The 21,720-nt window shown below is 49.0% G+C and overlaps 1 pseudogene; it reads right to left on the reverse strand.

The window, feature by feature from the left end:
* Positions 1 to 749: 749 nt before the first annotated feature.
* Positions 750 to 21,720, reverse strand: part of LOC145360042 (small ribosomal subunit protein eS6-like) — a 34,482-nt pseudogene continuing 13,511 nt past the window's right edge.

A 21,720-nucleotide genomic window follows, 5' to 3' on the forward strand; every position in this document is an offset into this window, starting at 1 on the left:
TAACATGGACCAAGCATCGGGGTTGCTGTGATAACTGGCTTTGTAGGCTTTTGAATTCGGAGCGCCTATCAGTTTAGAGAAGACAGTCAGCCATCAGGAACTTATCAAATTTGAATTTGTTGTTGTTGACAACATCAGACCAATCCTGGGGCAGGAAAGTTGATTAGATCATCAGGATTATAAAGAGGAGCTTGATTAGCGGGGTAAATACTTGGGGTTTTGGGGGTAGGGCAGAGGCGAGGGCCTGGATAAGATGCTCTGTCGGAAAGTCAGTGCAAACTCAATGGGCTGAATAGCCTCCTTCTGCACTGGAGAGATTCTATGGTTCTAGATAAAGAAATTAAATTGGTACATTTTGGGAGTGAGATTAAGGGTGGAAATATAGTTGAAGGTTCCGTTTTAGACTTATGCCAACCTTGAAAAGTGGGAGAATCATTAGATAACTTGTCAAGGAAATGTATTGGCATAGGGGGTGCGGGGGAGGAGGTTGGGTCAAAGTTTTAATCAAGTACAGTTACTAAAGAGCTGCCACCTCTAAACGCCTACAGAGGGTAAGAGCTGCTCCCTGCCAGCTAAAAAAATCTCTTTAGAAAACTCTCCATCTATCTAATGAAGGGTACCAAATCAGAAAGAGTTTTACAGTCAGCGGAATCAACGGAAGAACTCCAAAGGCTTTCTCAAGACGAAACACCTGGTTGTATATTTTTTTTCAACAAAAGCTGTTTATTTTGCCTATTCCATCAGTATTTTTACTCTTGGCTAGATTCAGATGTGGAAGCCCTCAGTGAAGAAAGGCGATGTCTCTTTGTGATTTGCCCTTGACATTTCTCCTTAGCCTCCTTCATTCTCTTGGCCAAAAATGTTGCAGTCTCTGCTGCCGCTTCCTTGAATTTTTGAATACAATGTTCCTTCAGGAAAATGAGTCTTTTGTGCTGCAGAACCCGAGGAGTTACCAAACACTGAGAGCTTTGATTCCAGGCTTCTTACCTTCCTTGCTCAGAGGTCTCCTCACTGGCGTAAGTCACCCTCTTTGGAGAGGTTAAACATCTCGTGGATTTTGCTAGCCTTCTTTGGTCCAAGACAACAGAGCACGGAACTGTTCTTCAGACCAGGGATGTCCTTCTCACCTTTCTTAATAAGAACTAAATTCAGGACACTGAGGTGGGCGTCAACAATGCATCCATGGGCAGATTTTCGTTTGCGTTCACCACTCCTCCCAGGACGATGACAGGAATGCACCTTGCTAAGCAGCAGACGGACACGGCCATTAGTCAAGATACCTTATAAGAACATAAGAAATAGGAGCAGGAGTCGGCCATCTAGCCCCTCGAGCCTGCCCCGCCATTCAATAAGATCATGGCTGATCTGAAGTGGATCAGTTCCACTTTCCCGCTTTCTCCCCATAACCCTTAATCCCCTTATTGATCAGAAATCTATCTGTGACTTAAACACATTTAACGAGGTAGCCTCCGCTGCTTCAATGGGCAGAGAATTCCAAAGAGTCACTACCCTCTGAGAGAAGAAGTTCCTCCTCAACTCTGTTCTAAATTGACTCCCCGATATTTTGAGGCTGTGCCCTCTAGTTCTTGTTTTTACCTTGCTTAGTGGGGAAGTCCTGCTTGTCATTGCCACCACTGATGTGCACAATGTATCCCTTCGTCTCCAAGTCCGCAGTGACCTCGATGCCCACGCACTTCTCATAAAAAGTCCAAAGTTTCCGTTCATTGTCTACTTCGATCAGTTTCTGGCAGTTACCATCTTTTGTAGCCAAGGCGTGGACCTCGTGTTTATTTCGACGGCATTCCAGAAGTATCTTATTTTAACTGATGTTATTTGTTTAGCTAAAGTTCCCAGTTGGTTAAATAAGTAACTCGTTAATTGTTCACTCAAACTGAGTGTCAGGTTACTGACCCTCCAAACATTAATGGAGAACAGTTCACACCTTCCCAAACACTTTTAACAGATTAGGAAGCGAGGTAGTCACCTTTGGGGGATTTGGCGTGGTTTCTCATAAAGGGATCGATCTTTCCACCGTAACATTGCCAACTCCTGCCCCCATGCAGAGGGGTGGCACAGTGGTTAGCACTGCGGCCTCACAGCACCAGGGACTTGAGTTTGATTCCCGGCTTGGGTCACTGTGCGGAGTCTTGCACATTCTCCCCGTGTCGGCGTGGGTTTCCTCCGGGTGCTCCGGTTTCCTCTCACAGTCCAAAAGACGTGCTGGTTAGAGTGCATTGGCCGTGCTAAATTCTCCCTCAGTGTACCCGAACAGGCGCTGAAGTGTGGGCGACTGGAAGTTTCATAGTAACTTCATTGCAGTGTTAATGTAAGCCTCACTAATAAATAAACTTTTAAACTTTAAATGTTGAAATTGTACCCCCCGCTACCTGAATCCAGATCATTCCTACAAAATGAACAAAACAAGGTGTCCACACTGAGACGGGAAGCTCAGCACTAACATGAGGAATGCATTTTTATCATTTTATAATGGAACATCTTTAGGCTTCAAAATTACACAATCTTCACAGCAAACACATTCTGTCCAGCAGAGAGGGGAGATTAATGAGGTGTGCTCCAATTGTGACAGACTAATTCATTGGGAGATGAGTTACAATACTGCACTGTCAGGAAGTGGCTTTGGACAGGAACAAAAATATACTTCATTCATAAAAATCTCAAATAAACTATTGCAAATCTACATGGCTTTGAATTGCAAACAGTGCAGAATCAAAACATTTTTACAGTTTTATACAAATTACAGTCATTACATTTCAATACTTAAAGCTATATCCATGCCTCAATAAATTACTGTGTGCCGTTAGTGCTCAGATTGGCACACAGTTACGCAGGTCGAGGGTGTTCTGCAGTTCCTGGGCCCTCGGTCTGCCTCTGTTAAAAGGCCTTACAGTGTGGCCTTTCCCCATTGCCCCTTTGCAGCGGCTGCCCCAAGCTTCAGCGCGTCCCTCAGCACTTAGTCCTGGACCTTGGAATGTGCCAGTCTGCAACACTCGGTCAAGGACAGTTCTTTCAGCTGGAAGATCAGCAAGTTTCGGGCGGACCAAAGTGCGTCCTTCACCGAGTTGATGACCTTCCAGTCAGATCCTTTATGCAGGCTCGAGTTCTCGACATCACCGCACGCTGCCCTCGAAGCGGCTGCGGGGCTGACGAGACGGTCGCGCACCTCCTCGTGGCATCTGCCTTTGCGAAGAAGGTCCGGAGCGAGGTGCAGTGGTGTTTGTCGAGGTTCGTCCCGAGCAGCTCGGTGACGCAGGACTCTGTGCTCTACGGGCTGTTTCCGGGGACGCACACCGAGACAAATATCTGCCTCTCCTCTGAAATGGTGCTTTCAATAGGACCCAGTCCGAGCGACAGGTCAGCCAGATAGAGCTGTGAGTCCCCCTCATCCTCAGTGTGGGCTCATTTCAGTTGCAGCCTCCCGCTGGCTTCCTTCTGTCGCTTCTCCCAGTTCCAGAGTGGTTGGCCTCTTCCAACCGGGCGTTCACGGCACAGTGCTTAGAACTGCTGCCTCACAGCACCAGGGACCCCGGTTCGATTCCCGGCTTCGGGTCACTGTCTGCTCGGAGATTGCATGTTCTCCCCGTGTCTGCGTGGGTTTCCCCTGAGTGTTCCGATTTCCTCCCACAGTCTGAAAGATGTGCTGGTTAGGTGCATTGGCCATCTAAATTCTCCCTCAGTGTACCCGAACAGGAGCCAGAGTGTGGCAACTAAGGGATTTTCACAGTGACTTCATTGCAGTGTTAATGTAAGCTTACTTTTGACACTAATAAATAAAGCTTTAAACACAGGCCATTCCAAGATTCCCTGTTACTATCCGATTCCCCTTCACTCCGGCCACTACCCGCTGATACTTGGGGTTGAGTGAGAGCAGCAGTCACTTTTGCAGGCCTCTCTGACTGGATCAGATTCAACTCCTTCACCACCTTGTACCTTCCCGTGTTGCCGAGCGTGACTCGATCCCAGTTGTGGAGTCCCATTCCGGACACCAAAATGTCACCTGAGACTCGAGCACACAGACTGTACGAAGGATCCTGGCATCAAACCTGTGTCAACGTGATGGAGAAGCTCAGCTCCCAGAAATAAATTATTTGTGTTGGGTGTGGACGGCACGGTGGCCCAGTGGTGAGCACTGCTGCCTCACAGCGCCAGGGACCCGGGTTCAATTCCCGGCCTCGGGTCACTGTCTAGATTTTCAGAAGGCGTTTGACAAAGTGCCTCACAAGAGGTTATTGCAGAAGGTCGAGGGACATGGAGTTGGGGGTAGGGTGTTAGCGTGGATAGAGGATTGGTTGTCAAATAGGAGGCAGAGAGTGGGGGTCAACGGGTGCTATTCGGATTGGCGGATGGTGACTAGTGGAGTGCCCCAGGGGTCGGTGCTGGGGCCTCAGCTTTTTACCATTTGTATAGATGATCTGGAGGAGGGAACCGAGTGTAGGGTGTCGAAATTTGCTGATGACACCAAGATAGGGGGAACGGCAAATTGTGCGGAGGGTGTGGAGAGTCTGCAGAAGGATCGAGATAGGCTGGGCGAATGGGCCAGGAAATGGCAAATGGAATTTAATGTTGGCAAGTGTGAGGTGGTCCACTTTGGTAGGAAGAATGGTAGGAAGGACTATTACTTACGGGGCGAAAAACTGCAGCAGGCGACGGTGCAGAGGGACCTCGGGGTCCTTGTGCATGAGTCGCAAAAACCCAGCTTGCAGGTGCAGCAGGTGGTCAGGAAGGCGAATGGGATGCTGGCCTTCATAGCGAGGGGGATTGAATATAAAAGTAGGGAGGTCTTGCTGCGGCTGTATAGGGCATTGGTGAGGCCGCAGCTGGAGTACTGTGTGCAGTTTTGGGCGGCGCACCTGCGCAAGGATATTTTGGCCTTGGAGGGAGTGCAGAGGAGGTTTACTAGGCTGATACCGGAGTTGAGGGGGTTGAGCTATGAGGAGAGGCTGAATAAACTAGGCTTGTACTCGTTAGAGTTTAGAAGAATGAGGGGAGATCTCATTGAGACGTATAAGATCCGCTCAAAAAAGACAGTAGGACTAGGGGGCACAGCCTCAAGATAAAAGGGGGGCGGTTTAGAACGGAGTTGAGGAGGAACTTCTTCACTCAAAGGGTGGTGAATCTCTGGAATTCTCTGCCTGTTGAAGTGGTGGAGGCTGCCTCGCTAAATATTTTTAAGATGCGGGTTGATGGGTTTTTGATAAGAGAGGGGATTAAGGGTTATGGGGAGAAAGCGGGAAAGTGGAACTGAGCAGCGACAGATCAGCCATGATCTTATTGAATGGCGGGGCAGGCTCGAAGGGCTGGATGGCCTACTCCTGCTCCTATTTCTTATGTTCTTATGTTCTTATGTTCTGTGGGGAGTCTGCACGTTCTCCCCGTGTCTGCGTGGGTTTCCTCCGGATGCTCTGGTTTCCTCCCACAGTCTGACAGGCATGCTGGTTAGGGGCATTGGGCCAGGCTAAATTGCCCCTTAGTGTCTCAAGACGGGTGTATTGGGGAGATTGGTGAGATAAATGCCTTTAGTTACGGGAATAAGGCAAAGGGGGGGATCAGATGCTCTGTCAGGGTTGGTGCAGACTTGATGGGCCGAATAGCCTCCTTTTACATTGTAGGAGTTCTATGATTGACGGACAGTGAGCAAAGCAAATGCCCACTGACTTGGGCAGAACCCAAAGATCCCATCCCAGCCAATGGCGAACTGCCTCTTCTGTTGGAAAACACGCCACGATGGAGGGTCAGGAAACCCCTTGGCCTGATTGTAAATCAGCTGGGTATCAGTGTTCAGTTGGTGGAGCCCCTGTTGCTAATTCCCCCTTACCATGTGACCCAGATCACCTCGTCTCTCTCAGTGAGGGGGACCTTCCTCTCCTTGTGGCTCCTTAGCCCCAGGAGTGTTGTCTCTAACAATGGTCTCCAGCAATGATATGCCCACTCAATTCTTTAGCCACCACGGCCCTTGAACCCACCACAATATGAGTTGCAAGTCTTGGTCTTCTGCCTCTTGCTGCTGCTCTCATTCTCTCCCCACTCCTCGTGGCGTAAGGCCTTCTTCAGCCCACACTCCAGGTCCCAGGCCCCACTCTCAGCCAGCCCAGGTCCTAGGCCCCACTCTCAGCCAGCCCAGGTCCTAGGCCCCACACTCAGCCCACACTCCAGGTCCTAGGCCCCACTCTCAGCCCACACTCCAGGTCCTAGGCCCCACACTCAGCCAGCCCAGGTCCTAGGCCCCACACTCAGCCAGTCCGGGTCCTAGGCCCCACTCTCAGCCAGCCCAGGATATTTTCCCTTGTCCTGGGGAAGGACGCCCAACAAGAACTGAGTCCCCTGCCAGCTGATGGGGACCCAGTGCCCCACAGGGAATAAATACCCTGCAGTGGGCTGAGCCTGGCATCTGACCTCACCCCAATTTAGAACTCAGAAGCTGGCATCCTGGTTTCTCCCCCACCAGCACCAACGCTCACGCACCACCTCTTTCCCCCACCCCACCACTATGTTCCATGCTGCCCTGACCTTAAACAAAGCTGTCAAACCCGTTCTTGCCATCCCACACTGACCCAGAGATTGTTGCAGGGACTGAGGTGGAGCCCCAGACATCTGCAACCTTTCGAGTGAAAACCTACCTCCTAATTTCACTGCTAAATCTAACTCTAGTTTTACGATCTCGGAGGTTACTTTGGCTCCAGGGTGAAAACAGAAGCTAATGAGACACGACTGTTTGAAAGTCTGGTTAGAACGAACATTTTCCGTCTTAATTATTGATTACCATAATCTGAACTTGCCCGGAGGAGCAGAGCCAGGATTCTGCAGAGCTGGCTCACAAATGTTGATTAGATACAATTTTTGTGGAATCATGTTTTGCGTGGACACATTTCCAGCGAAGGAATCGCGTATTCTGTCTGGCACACAGCAAAGGGAAGCAAAATACATTTTTAAAATATTAATTTATAAGATGTGGGTGTTGCTGGCTAGGCCGGCATTTATTACCCATCTCTAACTGGGTGGCACAGTAGCACGGTGGGTTAGCACTGCTGCTTCACAGCTCCAGGGTCCTGGATCGATTCCCGGCTCGGGTCACTGTCTGTGTGGAGTTTGCACATTCTCCTCGTGTCTGCGTGGGTTTCCTCCCACAGTCCAAAGATGTGCGGGTTAGGTTGATTGGCCATGATAAGATTGCCCCTTGGTGTCCAGGGATGCGTAGGTTAGAGGGATTAGTGGGTATAATATGTAGGGATATGGGGGTAGGGCCTGGGTGGGATTGTGTTCGGTGCAGACCCGATGGGCCGAAGGGCCTCTTTCTGCACTGTAGGGTTCTATGATTCTTCAACTGTCCTCGAGAAGGTGGCGATGAGCTGCCTTCTTGAACTGCTGCAGTCCCTGAGGTGTAGGTGCACCCACAGTGTAGTTCGGAAGGGAATTCCAGGATTATGAACCAGCAGCTGGGAAGGAACAGACGATATAGTTCCAAGTCAGGATGGTGAGTGACTTGGAGGGGAACTTCCAGCTGACGATCATAGACTCATGGAATCATAGAGAGTGGAATCACAGTGCAGAAGGAGACCATTCGGAGCCACACCAACCACAATCCCACCCAGGCCCTATCCCTGTAACATCACTCTGCTAGTCCCCCTGACGCTGGGGTCAATTTATCACGGCCAATCAACCAAACTCGCACATCTTTGGACTGTGGGAGGAAACCAGACCATCCGGAGGAAACCCACACAGACACGGGGAGAACATGCAAACTCCACACAAACAGTGATCCGAGGCTGGAATTGAACCTGGATCCCTGGCGCTGTGAGGCAGCATTGCCAACCACTGTGCCACCGTGCCGCCATGTTCTCAAGTATCTGCTGCTCTATGTTCCTCTAGATGATAGTGGTCATCCAAACCACCCCAATAGGCCCCACTCCCATCGCACTTCCGCATGCCCAGTGGTCAGCACCAGGGTGCCACCTGGACGTGGGCACTTTGACAGGTGCTGTCAAAGGAACCTTGGTGAATTCCTGCACTGTATCTTGTACACGGGGCTGCCATTGTGCATTGGGGGTGGATGCGGTGCCAATCAAGTGGGCTGCTTTGTCCTGGATGGTGTCGAGCTTCTTGAGCTGCACTGACCAGGCGAGCGGGGCAAATGGCCACTTTCAAAAGACAAGTGGATAAATACTTGAGAAAGACCAGAAACTATGAAAAGAACCGGGTAGCTTTTACTGAGGGGCCCGATCAGTGCAACAGACTGAGGGACCTTCCTTTGTGTGAGAACCCCCTACGTCCCAGATTCAACTGTTGGAAAGTGGTTGATGAGATCCCACTTCAGTTAAAGAGCTTCCGCAGATGTCCAGCTTCACCAGAGAATTACTTACATTCTTATTCCAAAGTGTTGAATTTGTGGGGAAACGGGAGTAATTCATGCTGTTTCTTCCAGTCAGAGTTCAGACTAGAATCTCCTCCACTCTGTCCTCCAGTTTCCTCCCACAGTCCAAAGCTATGCAGCTATGTTGATTGGCCATGATAAATTGCCCCTTAGTGTCAGGGGGATTACCAGAGTAAATATGTGGGGTTATGGGGATAGGGCCTCGAAGGGCTGAATGGTCTCCTTCTGTCCTGTAGGGTTTCTATGATTCTAAAAGTTGTCTTAAAGTAAGAAAGTATGAGGTTCTCTTGAGTGGAAAGGTGAAATTGGGCAACATTTGAGGTCACTCAACACTTTTAAAAGATGATCGAATTTCCTGTGACTGACTGAAAGGATTTCCAAGAAAGTTTCAAAGCCTTTACTCTACTGAAGAACTGATGTGGAGGTGCCAGCGTTGGATTGGGGTAAGCACAGTAGGAAGTCTCACAACACCAGATTAAAGTCCAACGGGTTTGTTTGGCAGGACTAACTTTTGGAGTGTCGCTCCTTCATCAGATGAGTGGGAGTTGTGTTCACAAACAGGGCGTATATAGACCACAAACTCAATTTACAAGGCAGTGGTTGGAATGCAAGTCTTTACAGGTCATCAAGTCTTTCCAGGTGCAGACAGTGTGAATAGAGAGAGGGTTAAGACAGTAAAAAGTGTTTACTTTAACAGTAAAACAGTAAAGCTGGCATATCCACATCATGACTACTATCGAGATTGTTTAGCACAGGTTAAAGAGATGTGTATTGTCTCCAGCGGGGCAGTCAGTGAGATTTTGCAAGCCCAGCAAGTTGTGGGGGTTACAGATAGTGTGACAAGAACCCAAGATCCTGGTTGAGGCCGTCCTCATGTGTAGAGAACTCGGCTATCAGTCTCTGCTCAGCAACTCTGCACTGTCATGAAGGCCATCTTGGGGAGCGTTTACCTGAAGATCAGAGGCTGAATGCCCGTGACTGCTGCAGTGTTTCCCAACAGGAAGGGAATACACCTGCCTGGTGATACTCTCACTCTCTCATTCTCACTCTCACTCTCACTCTCACTCTCACTCTCACTCTCACTCTCACTCTCACTCTCATTCTCACTCTCACTCTCTCACTCACTCTCACTCTCTCACTCACTCTCACTCTCACTCTCTCACTCACTCTCACTCTCACTCTCACTCTCACTCTCACTCTCACTCTCATTCTCACTCTCACTCTCACTCTCACTCTCACTCTCATTCTCACTCTCACTCTCTCACTCACTCTCACTCTCTCACTCACTCTCACTCTCACTCTCTCACTCACTCTCACTCTCACTCTCACTCTCACTCTCACTCTCACTCTCACTCTCACTCTCACTCTCACTCTCACTCTCACACACACACACGAATGATCTCAACTGGGATCTTAGGACACACCCTGACCGATGTGCCCCCCTCTTCCAGTGCACCCTGGATCATGTAAGCCTTAAGAATGGCCTCCCCACTCCCACCTGCCTGCTCACGCCAACCGTATCATAGCATTGGAATGTGTTAATCGAATCAATCACCCTATTCACAGGCATAAATTGTTTGTAATTGTAAATTATTTAAATAAGGTGGGCGGCCTGTTGATTTCAACGCCCACCCACCTCGCTCATTGGCCGATTGTGGGGTTGTACTCGGGTGTGGGTGGGACGTGGTGGAATAGCCACCTGATCCAGTATATATACCCACTCCCCTCATCATGGTTGGGTGGGTGTGGGCCCATGTCAAATCCAGTCCGATATATCTGCAGATCAGTGGGATTCCCAGGGGGTCTGTTGCTCTTTATTCCCTCTCTCTTTGCTATTAGTATTCCCTACAGGGCAGAAGGAGGCCATTCAGCCCATCGAGCCTGCACTGACAATAATCCCACCCAGGCCCTATCCCTATAACCCCACATATTTACCCTGCTAATTCGCTGACGCTAGGGTCAATTTAGCACGGCCAGTTCACCTAACCCACACATCATCGGGCTGTGGGAGGAAACCAGAGCACCTGGAGGAAACCCACACCGACACGGGGAGAATGTGCAAACTCCACACAGACTGCGACCCAAGGCCGGAATTGAACCTGGGTCCCTGGAGCCGCGAGGCAGCAGTGCTAACCATTGTGCCACCAAGCTCTCTGCACACATCCAGTGGGCATCATTACTCTAAGAATCCAATGGGATTCACAAATCTCACACATCCCAAAGGGGAAGATAATAAAAAGTAATTCGTAGGGTTTTAATTTTATTTGTATTCTATTGTGGGACATGGGTGTCGCTGGCTGGCCAGCATTGATTGCCCATCCCTAATTGCCCTTGAGAAGGTGGTGGTGAGCTGCCTTCTTGAATCACTGCAGTCCCTGTGCTGTGGGTTGACCCGCAGTGCCATTAGGGAGGGAATTCCAGGATTTTGACCCAGCGACTCTGAAGGAATGGTGATATATTTCCAAATCAGGATGGTGAGGGGCTTGGAGGGGAACTTGCAGGTGGGGGTGTTCTCAGGTATCTGCTGCCCTTGTCCTTCTGGATGGAAGTGGTCTTGGGTTTGGAAGGTGCTGTCTAAGGATCTTTGGTGAATTGCTGCAGTGCATCTTGTAGATAGTACACACTGCTGCTACTGAGTGTCGGTGGTGGAGGGAGTGAGTGTCTGTAGATGGGGTGCCAATCAAGTGGGCCGCTTTATCCTGGATGGTGTCGAGCTTCTTGAGTGTTGTTGGAACTGCACCCATCCAGGCAAGTGGGGAGTATTCCATCACACTCCTGACTTGTGCCTCGTAGATCATGGATAGGCTCTGGGATTCAGGAGGTGAGTTACATGCCGCAGTATTCCTAGTTTCTGACCTGCTATATATGGTGAGTCCAGTTGAGTTTCTGGTCAATGGTAACCCCAAGGATGTTGACAGTGGGGGATTTAGTGATGGTAACACCGCTGAATGTTAAGGGGGGGTGGTTAGAGTGTCTCTTATTGGCGATGGTCATTGCCTGGCATTTGTGCGGTGCAAGTGTTATTTGCCACTTGTCAGCTCAAGCTTGGATATTGTCCAGATCTTGTTGCATTTGAACATGGACTGCTTCAGTACCTGAGGAGTCACGAATAGTGCTGTACATTGTGCAATCATCAGCGAACATCCCAGTAAGCCCAGGAAGGAGTCTCACGACACCAGGTTAAAGTCCAACAGGTTTATTTGGTAGTAAACGTCACTAGCTTTCGGAACGTTGTTCCTTCATCAGGTCAGTTCTGATCATAAACAGCGGATATAAAGACACACACAGAATACTGATTACAATGTGAGTCCTTTTGTCAGAACTCCCCACTCACCTGACAAAGGAACAGCGTTCCAAAAGCTAGTGGCGTTTACTATCAAATAAACCTGTTGGACTTTAACCTGGTGTTGTGAGACTTCTTACAGTGTCCAGTCCAACGCCGGTGTCTCCACAACCTGAAGCCGTGAGACTTCATGGGGTCTGGAATCGATGTTAAGGATTCCCAGGGCAACTCCCTCCCGACCGTGTACCTCTGCACTGCTACCACTGCTGGGCCTGTCCTGCTGGTGGGACAGGACATACCCAGGGATGGTAATGGTGGTGTCTGGGGTGTAAGCTGTAAGGTATGATTCTGTGAGAATGACTATGTCAGTGAGACCGCTGTAATTTTAGGTGGGATGCAGCTGAAGTATTTGTCACTCGTGAGCCTGGAGCAGACTGGGTTGTTCCTGCGTGAACATCTGGTGTCTAAATTTATGCCCATCTTTCGTGGAATGACTTTGGGCAGTGGGATACCACGCCACAAAATAGCAGTGTTGGAGTCGGCAGGCTGTGTTTAAAAAACGGTCAGATTGAGGTTTGTGGGTTCGTGTTTGGTCTGGTTGACCCAGACAGCTTGCCCTGCTGGAGGTTTTAAAGAAAGAGTGAGATCTGACTCATTCCGCCGATGGCGCTGTCAGGTGTAAGAGTGACTGCGCCTCACACATTAACAAGCTCACTCACTGAAGCCGTTCCGTTTATGTTTGCCAGAATGTTTAATACCAGCAACTTGGGAATGAATCCTGTAGCTAGCACTCTCTCAAATCTGCAACAAACAATTTCAACGTATGAGCCAGTTTTTGGTTTCATTCTTTGTCTTCATTTTTTCCCAGAGTGAGAGCATGTAGTGCTCATTTCGTAGGTGCCAAAATAGTGAGAGCAAGTGTGTCAATTGTCACCAGCCTTTACTTTTGCTCCAAGTTGGCAGTGGACACATTATTTATTAGTGTCACATGTAGGCTTACGTTAACACTGCAGTGAAGTTACTGTGGAAATCCCCGAGTCGCCACACTCCTGTTCGGGTACACTGAGGGAGAATCTAGCACGGCCAATGTATCTAACCGGCACGTCTTTCAGACTGTGGGAGGGAACTGGAGCACGCGGAGGAAACCCGCACAGACACGGGGAGAATTTACAAATTGCCCGCAGAGAGTGACCCAAGCCAGGAATCGAACCCGTGTCCCTGGTGCTGTGAGGCAGCAATGCTAACCACTGTGCCATCCTATCTTGTATGCTCTGATGTTTGAACTGATCATCTAAATGGTTCTTCAGTGCTGAGTTCTGAGTTCCAGATTCTCACCACCTTCTGGCGTACTGTGGAGTACTTCTGCATCACCAGCTGGAGTACTGTGTGCAGTTTTGGTCGCCGCATTTGCGGAAGGATATATTGGCCTTGGAGGGAGTGCGGAGGAGGTTCACTAGGCTGATACCGGAGATGAGGGGGTTGGCTAATGAGGAGAGATTGAATAGACTGGGTCTGTACTCGTTGGAGTTTAGAAGGCTGAGGGGGGATCTTATAGAGACGTATAAGATAATGAAGGGGATGGATAGGGTAGAGGTAGAGAGATTCTTCCCACTTAGAAAGGACAGCAGGATTAGAGGGCACGGCCTCAAGATAAGGGGGGGGCATTTTAGATCAGAGTTGAGGAGGAACTTCTTCACTCAAAGGGTGGTGAATCTCTGGAATTCTCTGCCCGTTGAAGTGGTGGAGGCTGCCTCGCTGAATATATTTAAGTCACGGGTAGATAGGTTTCTGATAGACAGGGGAATTAAGGGTTATGGGGAGAAAGCGGGAAAGTGGAACTGATCCACTTCAGATCAGCCATGATCTTATTGAATGGCGGGGCAGGCTCGAAGGGCTAGATGGCCTACTCCTGCTCCTATTTCTTATGTTCTTATGTTCTGGATAGAATCCCCTTGAAAACTCTTGCCCCTTACCTTAAATCTGTGCCCCCCACCTCGGTTATTGACCCCTCTACTCAGGGGAAAAGGTTTCTTATTGTGCACCCTATCTCTTTCCCTCATAATTTTGTACATCTCAATCCCCCCTCAGTCTTCTCTGCTCCAAGCAAAACAACCTAACCAGCCTCTCTTCATACCTGAACCCTCCAGCCCAGGCTGGTGAATCTCCTCCACCCCCTCTCGAGTGACCAGCCAGTTCTGTAATCTAAGGCATCCATCGTTGCGAGTTACCACTCCATGTTAGGCCTTGTGGGAGAAGCAAGGAAGTGTAAGGATGTGTAGATGGACAAGGATATTGTTACGAAGCGGAGGTGGATCCCCCCAGCCTTTGAGAAATAACCCCTAACTTCGAACATCACCTCATAATGTGTAAGAGTGTGAAGTGTTACGATCTGCTGTTCAGCAACTTTTGGTGGTTAAATCCTAATAAGTACCCGACACTCTCTTTAAAATCAACAAGTAACCATTTTTTATTTAAAGGGCAGGACCTTCTCCGATGCTATACATCGATGACATTTTCTTCCTTTGGACTCATGGTGAACAATCACTGAAACAACTATTTGATGACATCAACAAGTTCCATCAGACTCAACATGGACTATTCTCCAGAATCGGTTGCATTCTTGGACACGTGCATCTCCATTAAGGACGGTCACCTCAGCACCTCACTGTACTGCAAGCCCATGGATAACCTCACAATGCTCCACTTCTCCAGTTTCCATCCTAAACATGTTAAGCCATCCCCTACGGACAAGCCCTCCGTATACACAGGATCTGCTCAGATGAGGAGGATCGCGACAGACACCTCCAGACGCTGAAAGATGCCCTCATAAGAAAGGATATGGTGCTCGACTCATCGATCGACAGTTCCGACACGCCACAGCCTAAAACCGCACCGACCTCCTCAGAAGATAAACACAGGACACGATGGACAGAGTACCCTTCGTCGTCCAGTACTTCCCTGGAGTGGAGAAGCTACGACATCTTCTTCGGAGTCTTCAACATGTCATTAATGAAGATGAACATCTCGCCAAGGCCATCCCCACACCCCCACTTCTTGCCTTCAAACAACCGCACAACCTCAAACAGACCATTGTCCGCAGCAAACTACCCAGCCTTCAGGGGAACAGTGACTACAACACCACACAACCCTGCCACAGCAACCTCTGCAAGACATGCCAGATCATTGACATGGATGCCATCATCTCATATGAGAATACCATCCACCAGGTACATGGTACATACTCTTGCAACTCGGCCAACATTGTCTACCTGATATGCTGCAGGAAAGGATGTCCCGAAGCATGGTACATTGGGGAGACCATGCAGACGCTACGACAACGGATGAATGAACATCGCTCGATAATCACCAGGCAAGACTGTTCCCTTCCTATTGGCAGTCACGGGCATTCAGCCTCTGATCTTCGGGTAAACGTTCTCCAAGGCAACCTTCACGACACACGACAGCGCAGAGTCACTGAGCAGAGACTGATAGCCAAGTTCCACACACATGAGGATGGCCTCAACCGGGACCTTGGGTTCATGTCACACTATCTGTAACCCCTATGACTTGTTTGGACTTGCAACATCTCACAAACTGTCCTGTCTGGAGACAATACACGTCTCTTTAACCTGTCCTTAATGCTCTCTCCACTCACATTGTCTGGACCTTCAAGACTTGATTAGCTGTAAAGATTCGCATTCCAATCAGTATTCTGTAAATTGAGTTTGTGTCTTTATATACCCTGTTTGTGAACAGAACCCCCACTCACCTGACGAAGGAGCAGCACTCTGAAAGCTAGTGACGTTTGCTACCAAATAAACCTGTTGGACTTTAACCTGGTGTTGTGAGACTTCTTAATGTGTTTACCCCAGTCCAATGCCGGCATCTCCACATTGTGACTATTCAAGAAATCCAGATACGATCTAAGGAGATCCATCCAAGATGTCAAAAGACAATATTGGACCAAGCTAGAGTTCCAGGCTAGCCACACACACCCCCGCAGACTATGGCAAGACCTGCATAACAGGCATAGGACGAAGACGTGTAAAATCGCCAGCTCCAAGGCACGCCATCCTGCTGAGCTCAATGCATTCTATGCCCGTTTTGAGCAAGAGATCAGCGAGAGCATGCCCTCCACCCCGGAAGCCTCAGATGAACCTATATTTGGGGTCACCACTGCAGATGTCAGAGCAGCTTTCTCAAGGGTCAACCCACAGAAAGTGATGGCCTGGATGGGGTACCTGGACTTGCACTCAGATCCTGCACGGATCAGCTGGCAGGGATATTCACAGACATCTTTAACCTCTCTTTACAACAATCTGCCGTCTCTATCTGCTTCAAGAAGACAACCATCACCCTGGTGCCTAAGAAAAAACCAAGCATCATGCCTTAATGACTATCAGCCAGTGCCTCTGACATCTATCATTATGAAGTGCTTCGAAAGGTTAGTCAAAGGTTAATCTTGAATCAGTTCCAGCCTCCCGGATTACCTGGATCCACTACAGTTTGCCTATCGCCACAACAGGTCCACAGCAGACGCCATCTCCCTGGCCCTGCACTCAACTCTGGAACACCGAGATAACAAAGGCACTTATGTCAGACTCCTAATTATTGACTACAGCTCAGCCTTCAACACCATTATTCCCACGAAACTCATCTCCAAACTTCGTGGGCCTGGGCCTCGGCACCTCCCTCTGTGACTGGATCCTGAATTTCCTAACTCACAGACCACAGTCAGTAAGGATAGGCAACAACACCTCCTCCACGATCATCCTCAACACCGGTGCCCCACAAGGCTGTGTTCTCAGCCCCCTGCTATACTCCTTATACACCTCTGACAGTGCGGCCAAATTCCCCTCCAATTCAATTTTCAACTTTGCTGATGACACCACCATAGTGGATCGGATCTCAAACAATGATGAGACAGAGTACAGGAATGAGATAGAGAATCTGGTAAACTGGTGCGATGACAATAATCTCTCCCTCAATGTTCAACAAAACAAAGGAGATTGTCATCGACTTCAGGAAGCGTAACGGAGAACATGCCCCTGTCTACATCAATGGAAACGAAGTAGAAATGGTGGAGAGCTTCAAGTTTTCAGGTGTCCAGATCACCAACAACCTGTCCTGGTCCCCCCATGCTGATACTATAGTTAAGAAAGCCCACCAACCCCTCTACTTTCTCAGAAAACTAAGGAAATTTGGCATGTCAGCTATGACTCACCAACTGTTATCTACCCGTGTCTTAAATATATTTAGCGAGGCAGCCTCCACCACTTCAATGGGCAGAGAATTCCAGAGATTCACCACCCTTTGAGTGAAGAAGTTCCTCCTCAACTCTGTTCTAAACTGCCCCCCCTCCCCCTTATCTTGAGGCTGTGCCCTCTAGTCCTGCTGTCCTTTCTAAGCGAGAAGAATCTCTCTACCTCTACCCTATCCATCCCTTTCATTATCTTATGCGTCTCTATAAGATCCCCCCTCATCCTTCTAAACTCCAACGAGTACAGACCCAGTCTATTCAGTCTCTCTTCATAGTTCAACCCCCTCATCTCCGGTATCAGCCTAGTGAACCTCCTCTGCACTCCCTCCAAGGCCAATATATCCTTGCGCGAGTGCGGCGACCAAAACTGCACACAGTACTCCAGCTGCGGCCTCACCAGTGCCCTATACAGCTGCAGCAAGACCTCCCTGCTTTTATATTCTATCCCCCTCGCTATAAAGGCCAGTATGACTCTGTGACTCAGTGATTTCTCCAAGGGGACGTTGCTCACTCATACAGCAGGAAAACGCAGGAATCTTCAGGATGGAGTCAGTTTTCCAATACATTTTTCCTGAACTGCTCCTCCCCACCCACACCCACTCACTCACCCACCCACATTAACATTCTCCGCAGTATTCCCGTGGGATCTGAGCTAATCTCATTCGGAACATCATTGGACGGTGGAGCAATCTTGACGGGCTGAAGGGCCTGCTGCTGCTCCTATCTCTTACAGTCTTCGAGATTAATTGCTTCCATCTGATTTTCCTGTTTAGCTGCTCCCGATTTCCCCTCTCTCATTATTTACCCCTGCGAGCGTCCGTGTACTTTGAGGGAACCTCAGGCAGAATCGGCACAGGGTTCTTCAAAGCTGTCTGTGCTTGTGGCTGGCCGAGGGCTTTTTCCTTTTTGAAAAGTCTGTGGGTTTTGGGTGTGGGAGCCACACCTCGGTTCAGTGGCCAGGACTGAAGTGGATCCAGGGCGGGCTTGGAACCTTAGGGGAAGCCAGAAGTTCTAAAATCGGGGCCTCAGAATCAGCAGTTAGCAGCCAAAACCCCAACAGCAGGCGCTGGTGTCTCCCTGAACTGGTGTCACTCACACACATGCAAAAATAATTCCACTTACCAGCAACGCAAATAATGGGTTTTAACCCAGGGTCAGTCGGGGGACGGATAATGCACATTTGAGAGCCTGAATTGACACTCTGATAATAATTATCATAGATCCCTACAGTGCTGATAGAGGCCCTTCGGCCCATCGAGTCTGCACCGAACACAATCCCACCCAGGCCCCACCCCCATATCCTACCCACTAATCCCTCTAACCTACACATCCATGGACACTAAGGGGCAATTTCTTAGCACAGCCAATCAACCTAACCCGCACATCTTTGGACTGCAGGAGGGAACCGGAGTACCCGGAGGAAACCCACACAGACACAGGGAGAATGCGCAAACTCCACACAGACAGTGACCCGAGCCAGGAATCGAGCCCAGGACCCTGGAGCTGTGAAGCAGCAGTGCTAACCCACTGTGCTACCGTGCCGCCCATGCAGTTTTTCCACATGCGATGTACGGTTGACTCTCACGTGAAAGCCACCCCCTTGTATGCGATATTTTTTTAAGGAATTTGTGGGGTGCGGAAGCCGTCCGTCCCTATTTCCCCTTGAACTCAGAGTCAACCACATTGCTGAACGAGGAGGTGTATGCCAGACCAAGTGAGGACGGCTAGGTCTCCTTATGTGGAACATGGCCCCTTTAAGGGGTGGGGGGGGGGGCGATCCTTTTGAGGATCATGTGATCGGGCCGGCGTCTGTGAAGGAGCATAGAAACCAGAAGCAGGACTAGGCCATTCAGCCCTTCAAGCCTGTCCCACCATTCATTTTGATCGTGACTGATCAGCAAATTCAGTCCTCCACTTTCCTCCACTTTGTTCATATGTAGGAGCTGGTCCTCTAACGATCGCAATCTGCCAAATATAAAAGAGTATCTTTAATTGATTATTCCACCAACGTATAAACACAGGCAGAGCAATGATAGGAATGTCAGACAGCTACAAACAAAACTGTCATTATCTTCCTGCCCAGCTACCCACTCTTACTACCCTCTCCTTCCTCCAGCCTATCCCCATTCTCTGCCTGTCCCCATTCTCTGCCTGTCCCCATTCTCTGCCTGTCCCCATTCTCTGCCTGTCCCCATTCTTCGCTTGTCCCCACTCTTCGTTTGGCCCCATTCTCTACCTGTCCCAATTCTCAGCCTATCCCCATTCTCTACCTGTCCCCATTCTCTATCTGTCCCCATTCTCAGCCTACCCCCATTCTCTATCTGTCCCCATTCTCAGCCTACCCCCATTCTCTACCTGTCCCCATTCTCAGCCTACCCCCATTCTCTATCTGTCCCCATTCTCAGCCTACCCCCATTCTCCGCTTGTCCCCATTCTCTATCTGTCCCCATTCTCTATCTGTCCCCATTCTCAGCCTACCCCCATTCTCTATCTGTCCCCATTCTCAGCCTATCCCCATTCTCTACCTGTCCCAATTCTCAGCCTATCCCCATTCTCTACCTGTCCCCATTCTCTGTCTGTCCCCATTCTCTGCCTGTCCCCATTCTCTGCCTGTCCCCATTCTCTGCTTGTCCCCATTCTCTATCTGTCCCCATTCTCAGCCTACTCCCATTCTCTATCTGTCCCCATTCTCAGTCTACCCCCATTCTCTGTCTATCCCATTCTCTGCCTGTCCCCATTCTCTATCTGTCCCCATTCTCAGCCTACTCCCATTCTCTATCTGTCCCCATTCTCAGCCTACTCCCATTCTCTATCTGTCCCCATTCTCAGTCTACCCCCATTCTCTGTCTATCCCATTCTCTGCCTGTCCCCATTCTCTACCTGTCCCCATTCTCTGCCTATCCCCATTCTCCGCTTGTCCCCATTCCCTACCTGTCCCCGTGCTCTACCTGTCCCTATTTGGATATGAAAGACGTTGGGCGATGTTGGGGCCAATGCCCATTCTCTGCCCATCTCCCTTCACTCCAGGTTGTGTCAGTGTTATTGCCATTCACGAGAAACAAACTGAAAAGCCTCGACACTCAGCAGTTGTCACACTTTTACAGATTAGGCAATTAGTTAAGAACACAAACCAATAATTAGTATAACACCTTGATTATAAAAGTCTCTGTGAGTTAAGGACTGAGTACAGTACAGAAAGCTGTTCATTTCACGGGAATGTTACTAGTTTATATAGTCAATATCTCCCCCTCCGCAATTAGCATCACCATGGCGGCCATACCACTCAACTGATGAAGGAGCAGTGCTCCAAAAGCTGATGATTCGAAATAAACCTCTTGGATTTTAACCTGGTGATGTGAGACTTCTTACTGTAAGGGCTGGCATTGACAGATTACTGTCTGCTTCACTGACATGTAGATATAAAACAAATAGCTAACTGATGTGACAGGGAATGAGATACAAATCAGCCAGGATCTAATTGGAGGGACTCAGGACTGAATGGCACACTCCCATTGTTGCATGGCACAGTGGCACAGTAGTTACTGCTGCTGCCTCACAGCGCCAGGGACTCCGGTTCAATTCCAGCCTTGGGTCACTGTCTGTGTGGAGTTTGCATGTTCTCCCTGTGTTGGCGTGGGTTTCCTTCTGGTGCTCTGGTTTCTTCCCACAGTCCAAAGCTGTGCAGGTTAGGTGGATTGGCTATGCTAAATTGCCCCTTAATGTCCAAAGATGAGCAGATTAGGTGGATTGGCCATGCTAAATTGCCCCTTAGTGCCCAAAGAATGTGCAATTAGGTGGATCGGGCATGGTAAATTGTCCCATAGTGTCCAAAGATGCCTTGGTTAGGAGAATTGGCCATGCCAAATGTGTGGGGTTACAGGGATAGGATGGTGGGTTGGAATGATCTGTCAGAGAGTCAGTACAGACTCGATGGGCCGAATGGTCCCCTTCTGCACTGTAGGGATTCTATAAACATACAGACTTGGGAGAAATAAGCACTTGAATGAAGAAAATTGCCATGCGTTTGAATAAAGTCAAATCTTTTTTCATATTCAAATCAGGTGTGATGAATTCCAGGAAAGGCAGTCAACGGTCTGAGAGATAAACCTGGCCAGTCTGTTACAAACTTGAGCCCTCTGACACACTGCACTTGGTCCCCAACTCCAAATCGTCTATGTAAATCGTAAACAATTGCAGTTCCAACACTGATCCCTGAGTCACACCACTAGTCACTGATTGCCAACCAGAAAAACACCCATTTACCCCCACTCTTTGCTTTCTGTTAGTTAACCAATCCTATATCCATGCTAATACATTACCCGTAACACCGTGCACCTTTATCTTACATCGTAGCCTTCGGTGCGGCACCTTGTCAAATGCTTTCTGGAAATCCAGATACACCACATCCACAGGTACCCCATTGTCCACTGCACATGTAATGTTCTCAAAGAATTACACCATATTAGTCAAACATGATCTGCCCTATTGCATTTTCACAATTTACATCCAGACGCCTTGCTATTTCATCCTTGATGATAGATTCAAGTATTTTCCCTACCTCAGAAATTAAGCTAATTGGCCTATAATTACCTGCCTTTTGTCTGCCTCCTTTTTTAAACAGTGGCGTCACATTTCCAATCTGTGGGAACCACCCCAGGGTCCAGCAAATTTTGGTAAATTACCACTAGTGCATTTGTTATTTCTCCCTCCATCCCTTTTAGTATCCTGGGATGCACTCCATCAGAACCAGGAGACTTGTCTACCTTTAGCCCCCATTAACTTTCCCAACAC

The sequence above is a fragment of the Carcharhinus amblyrhynchos genome, chromosome 30, assembly GCF_965287045.1.
Source record: "Carcharhinus amblyrhynchos chromosome 30, sCarAmb.v2.hapA, whole genome shotgun sequence".
Lineage (NCBI taxonomy): Eukaryota > Metazoa > Chordata > Chondrichthyes > Carcharhiniformes > Carcharhinidae > Carcharhinus > Carcharhinus amblyrhynchos.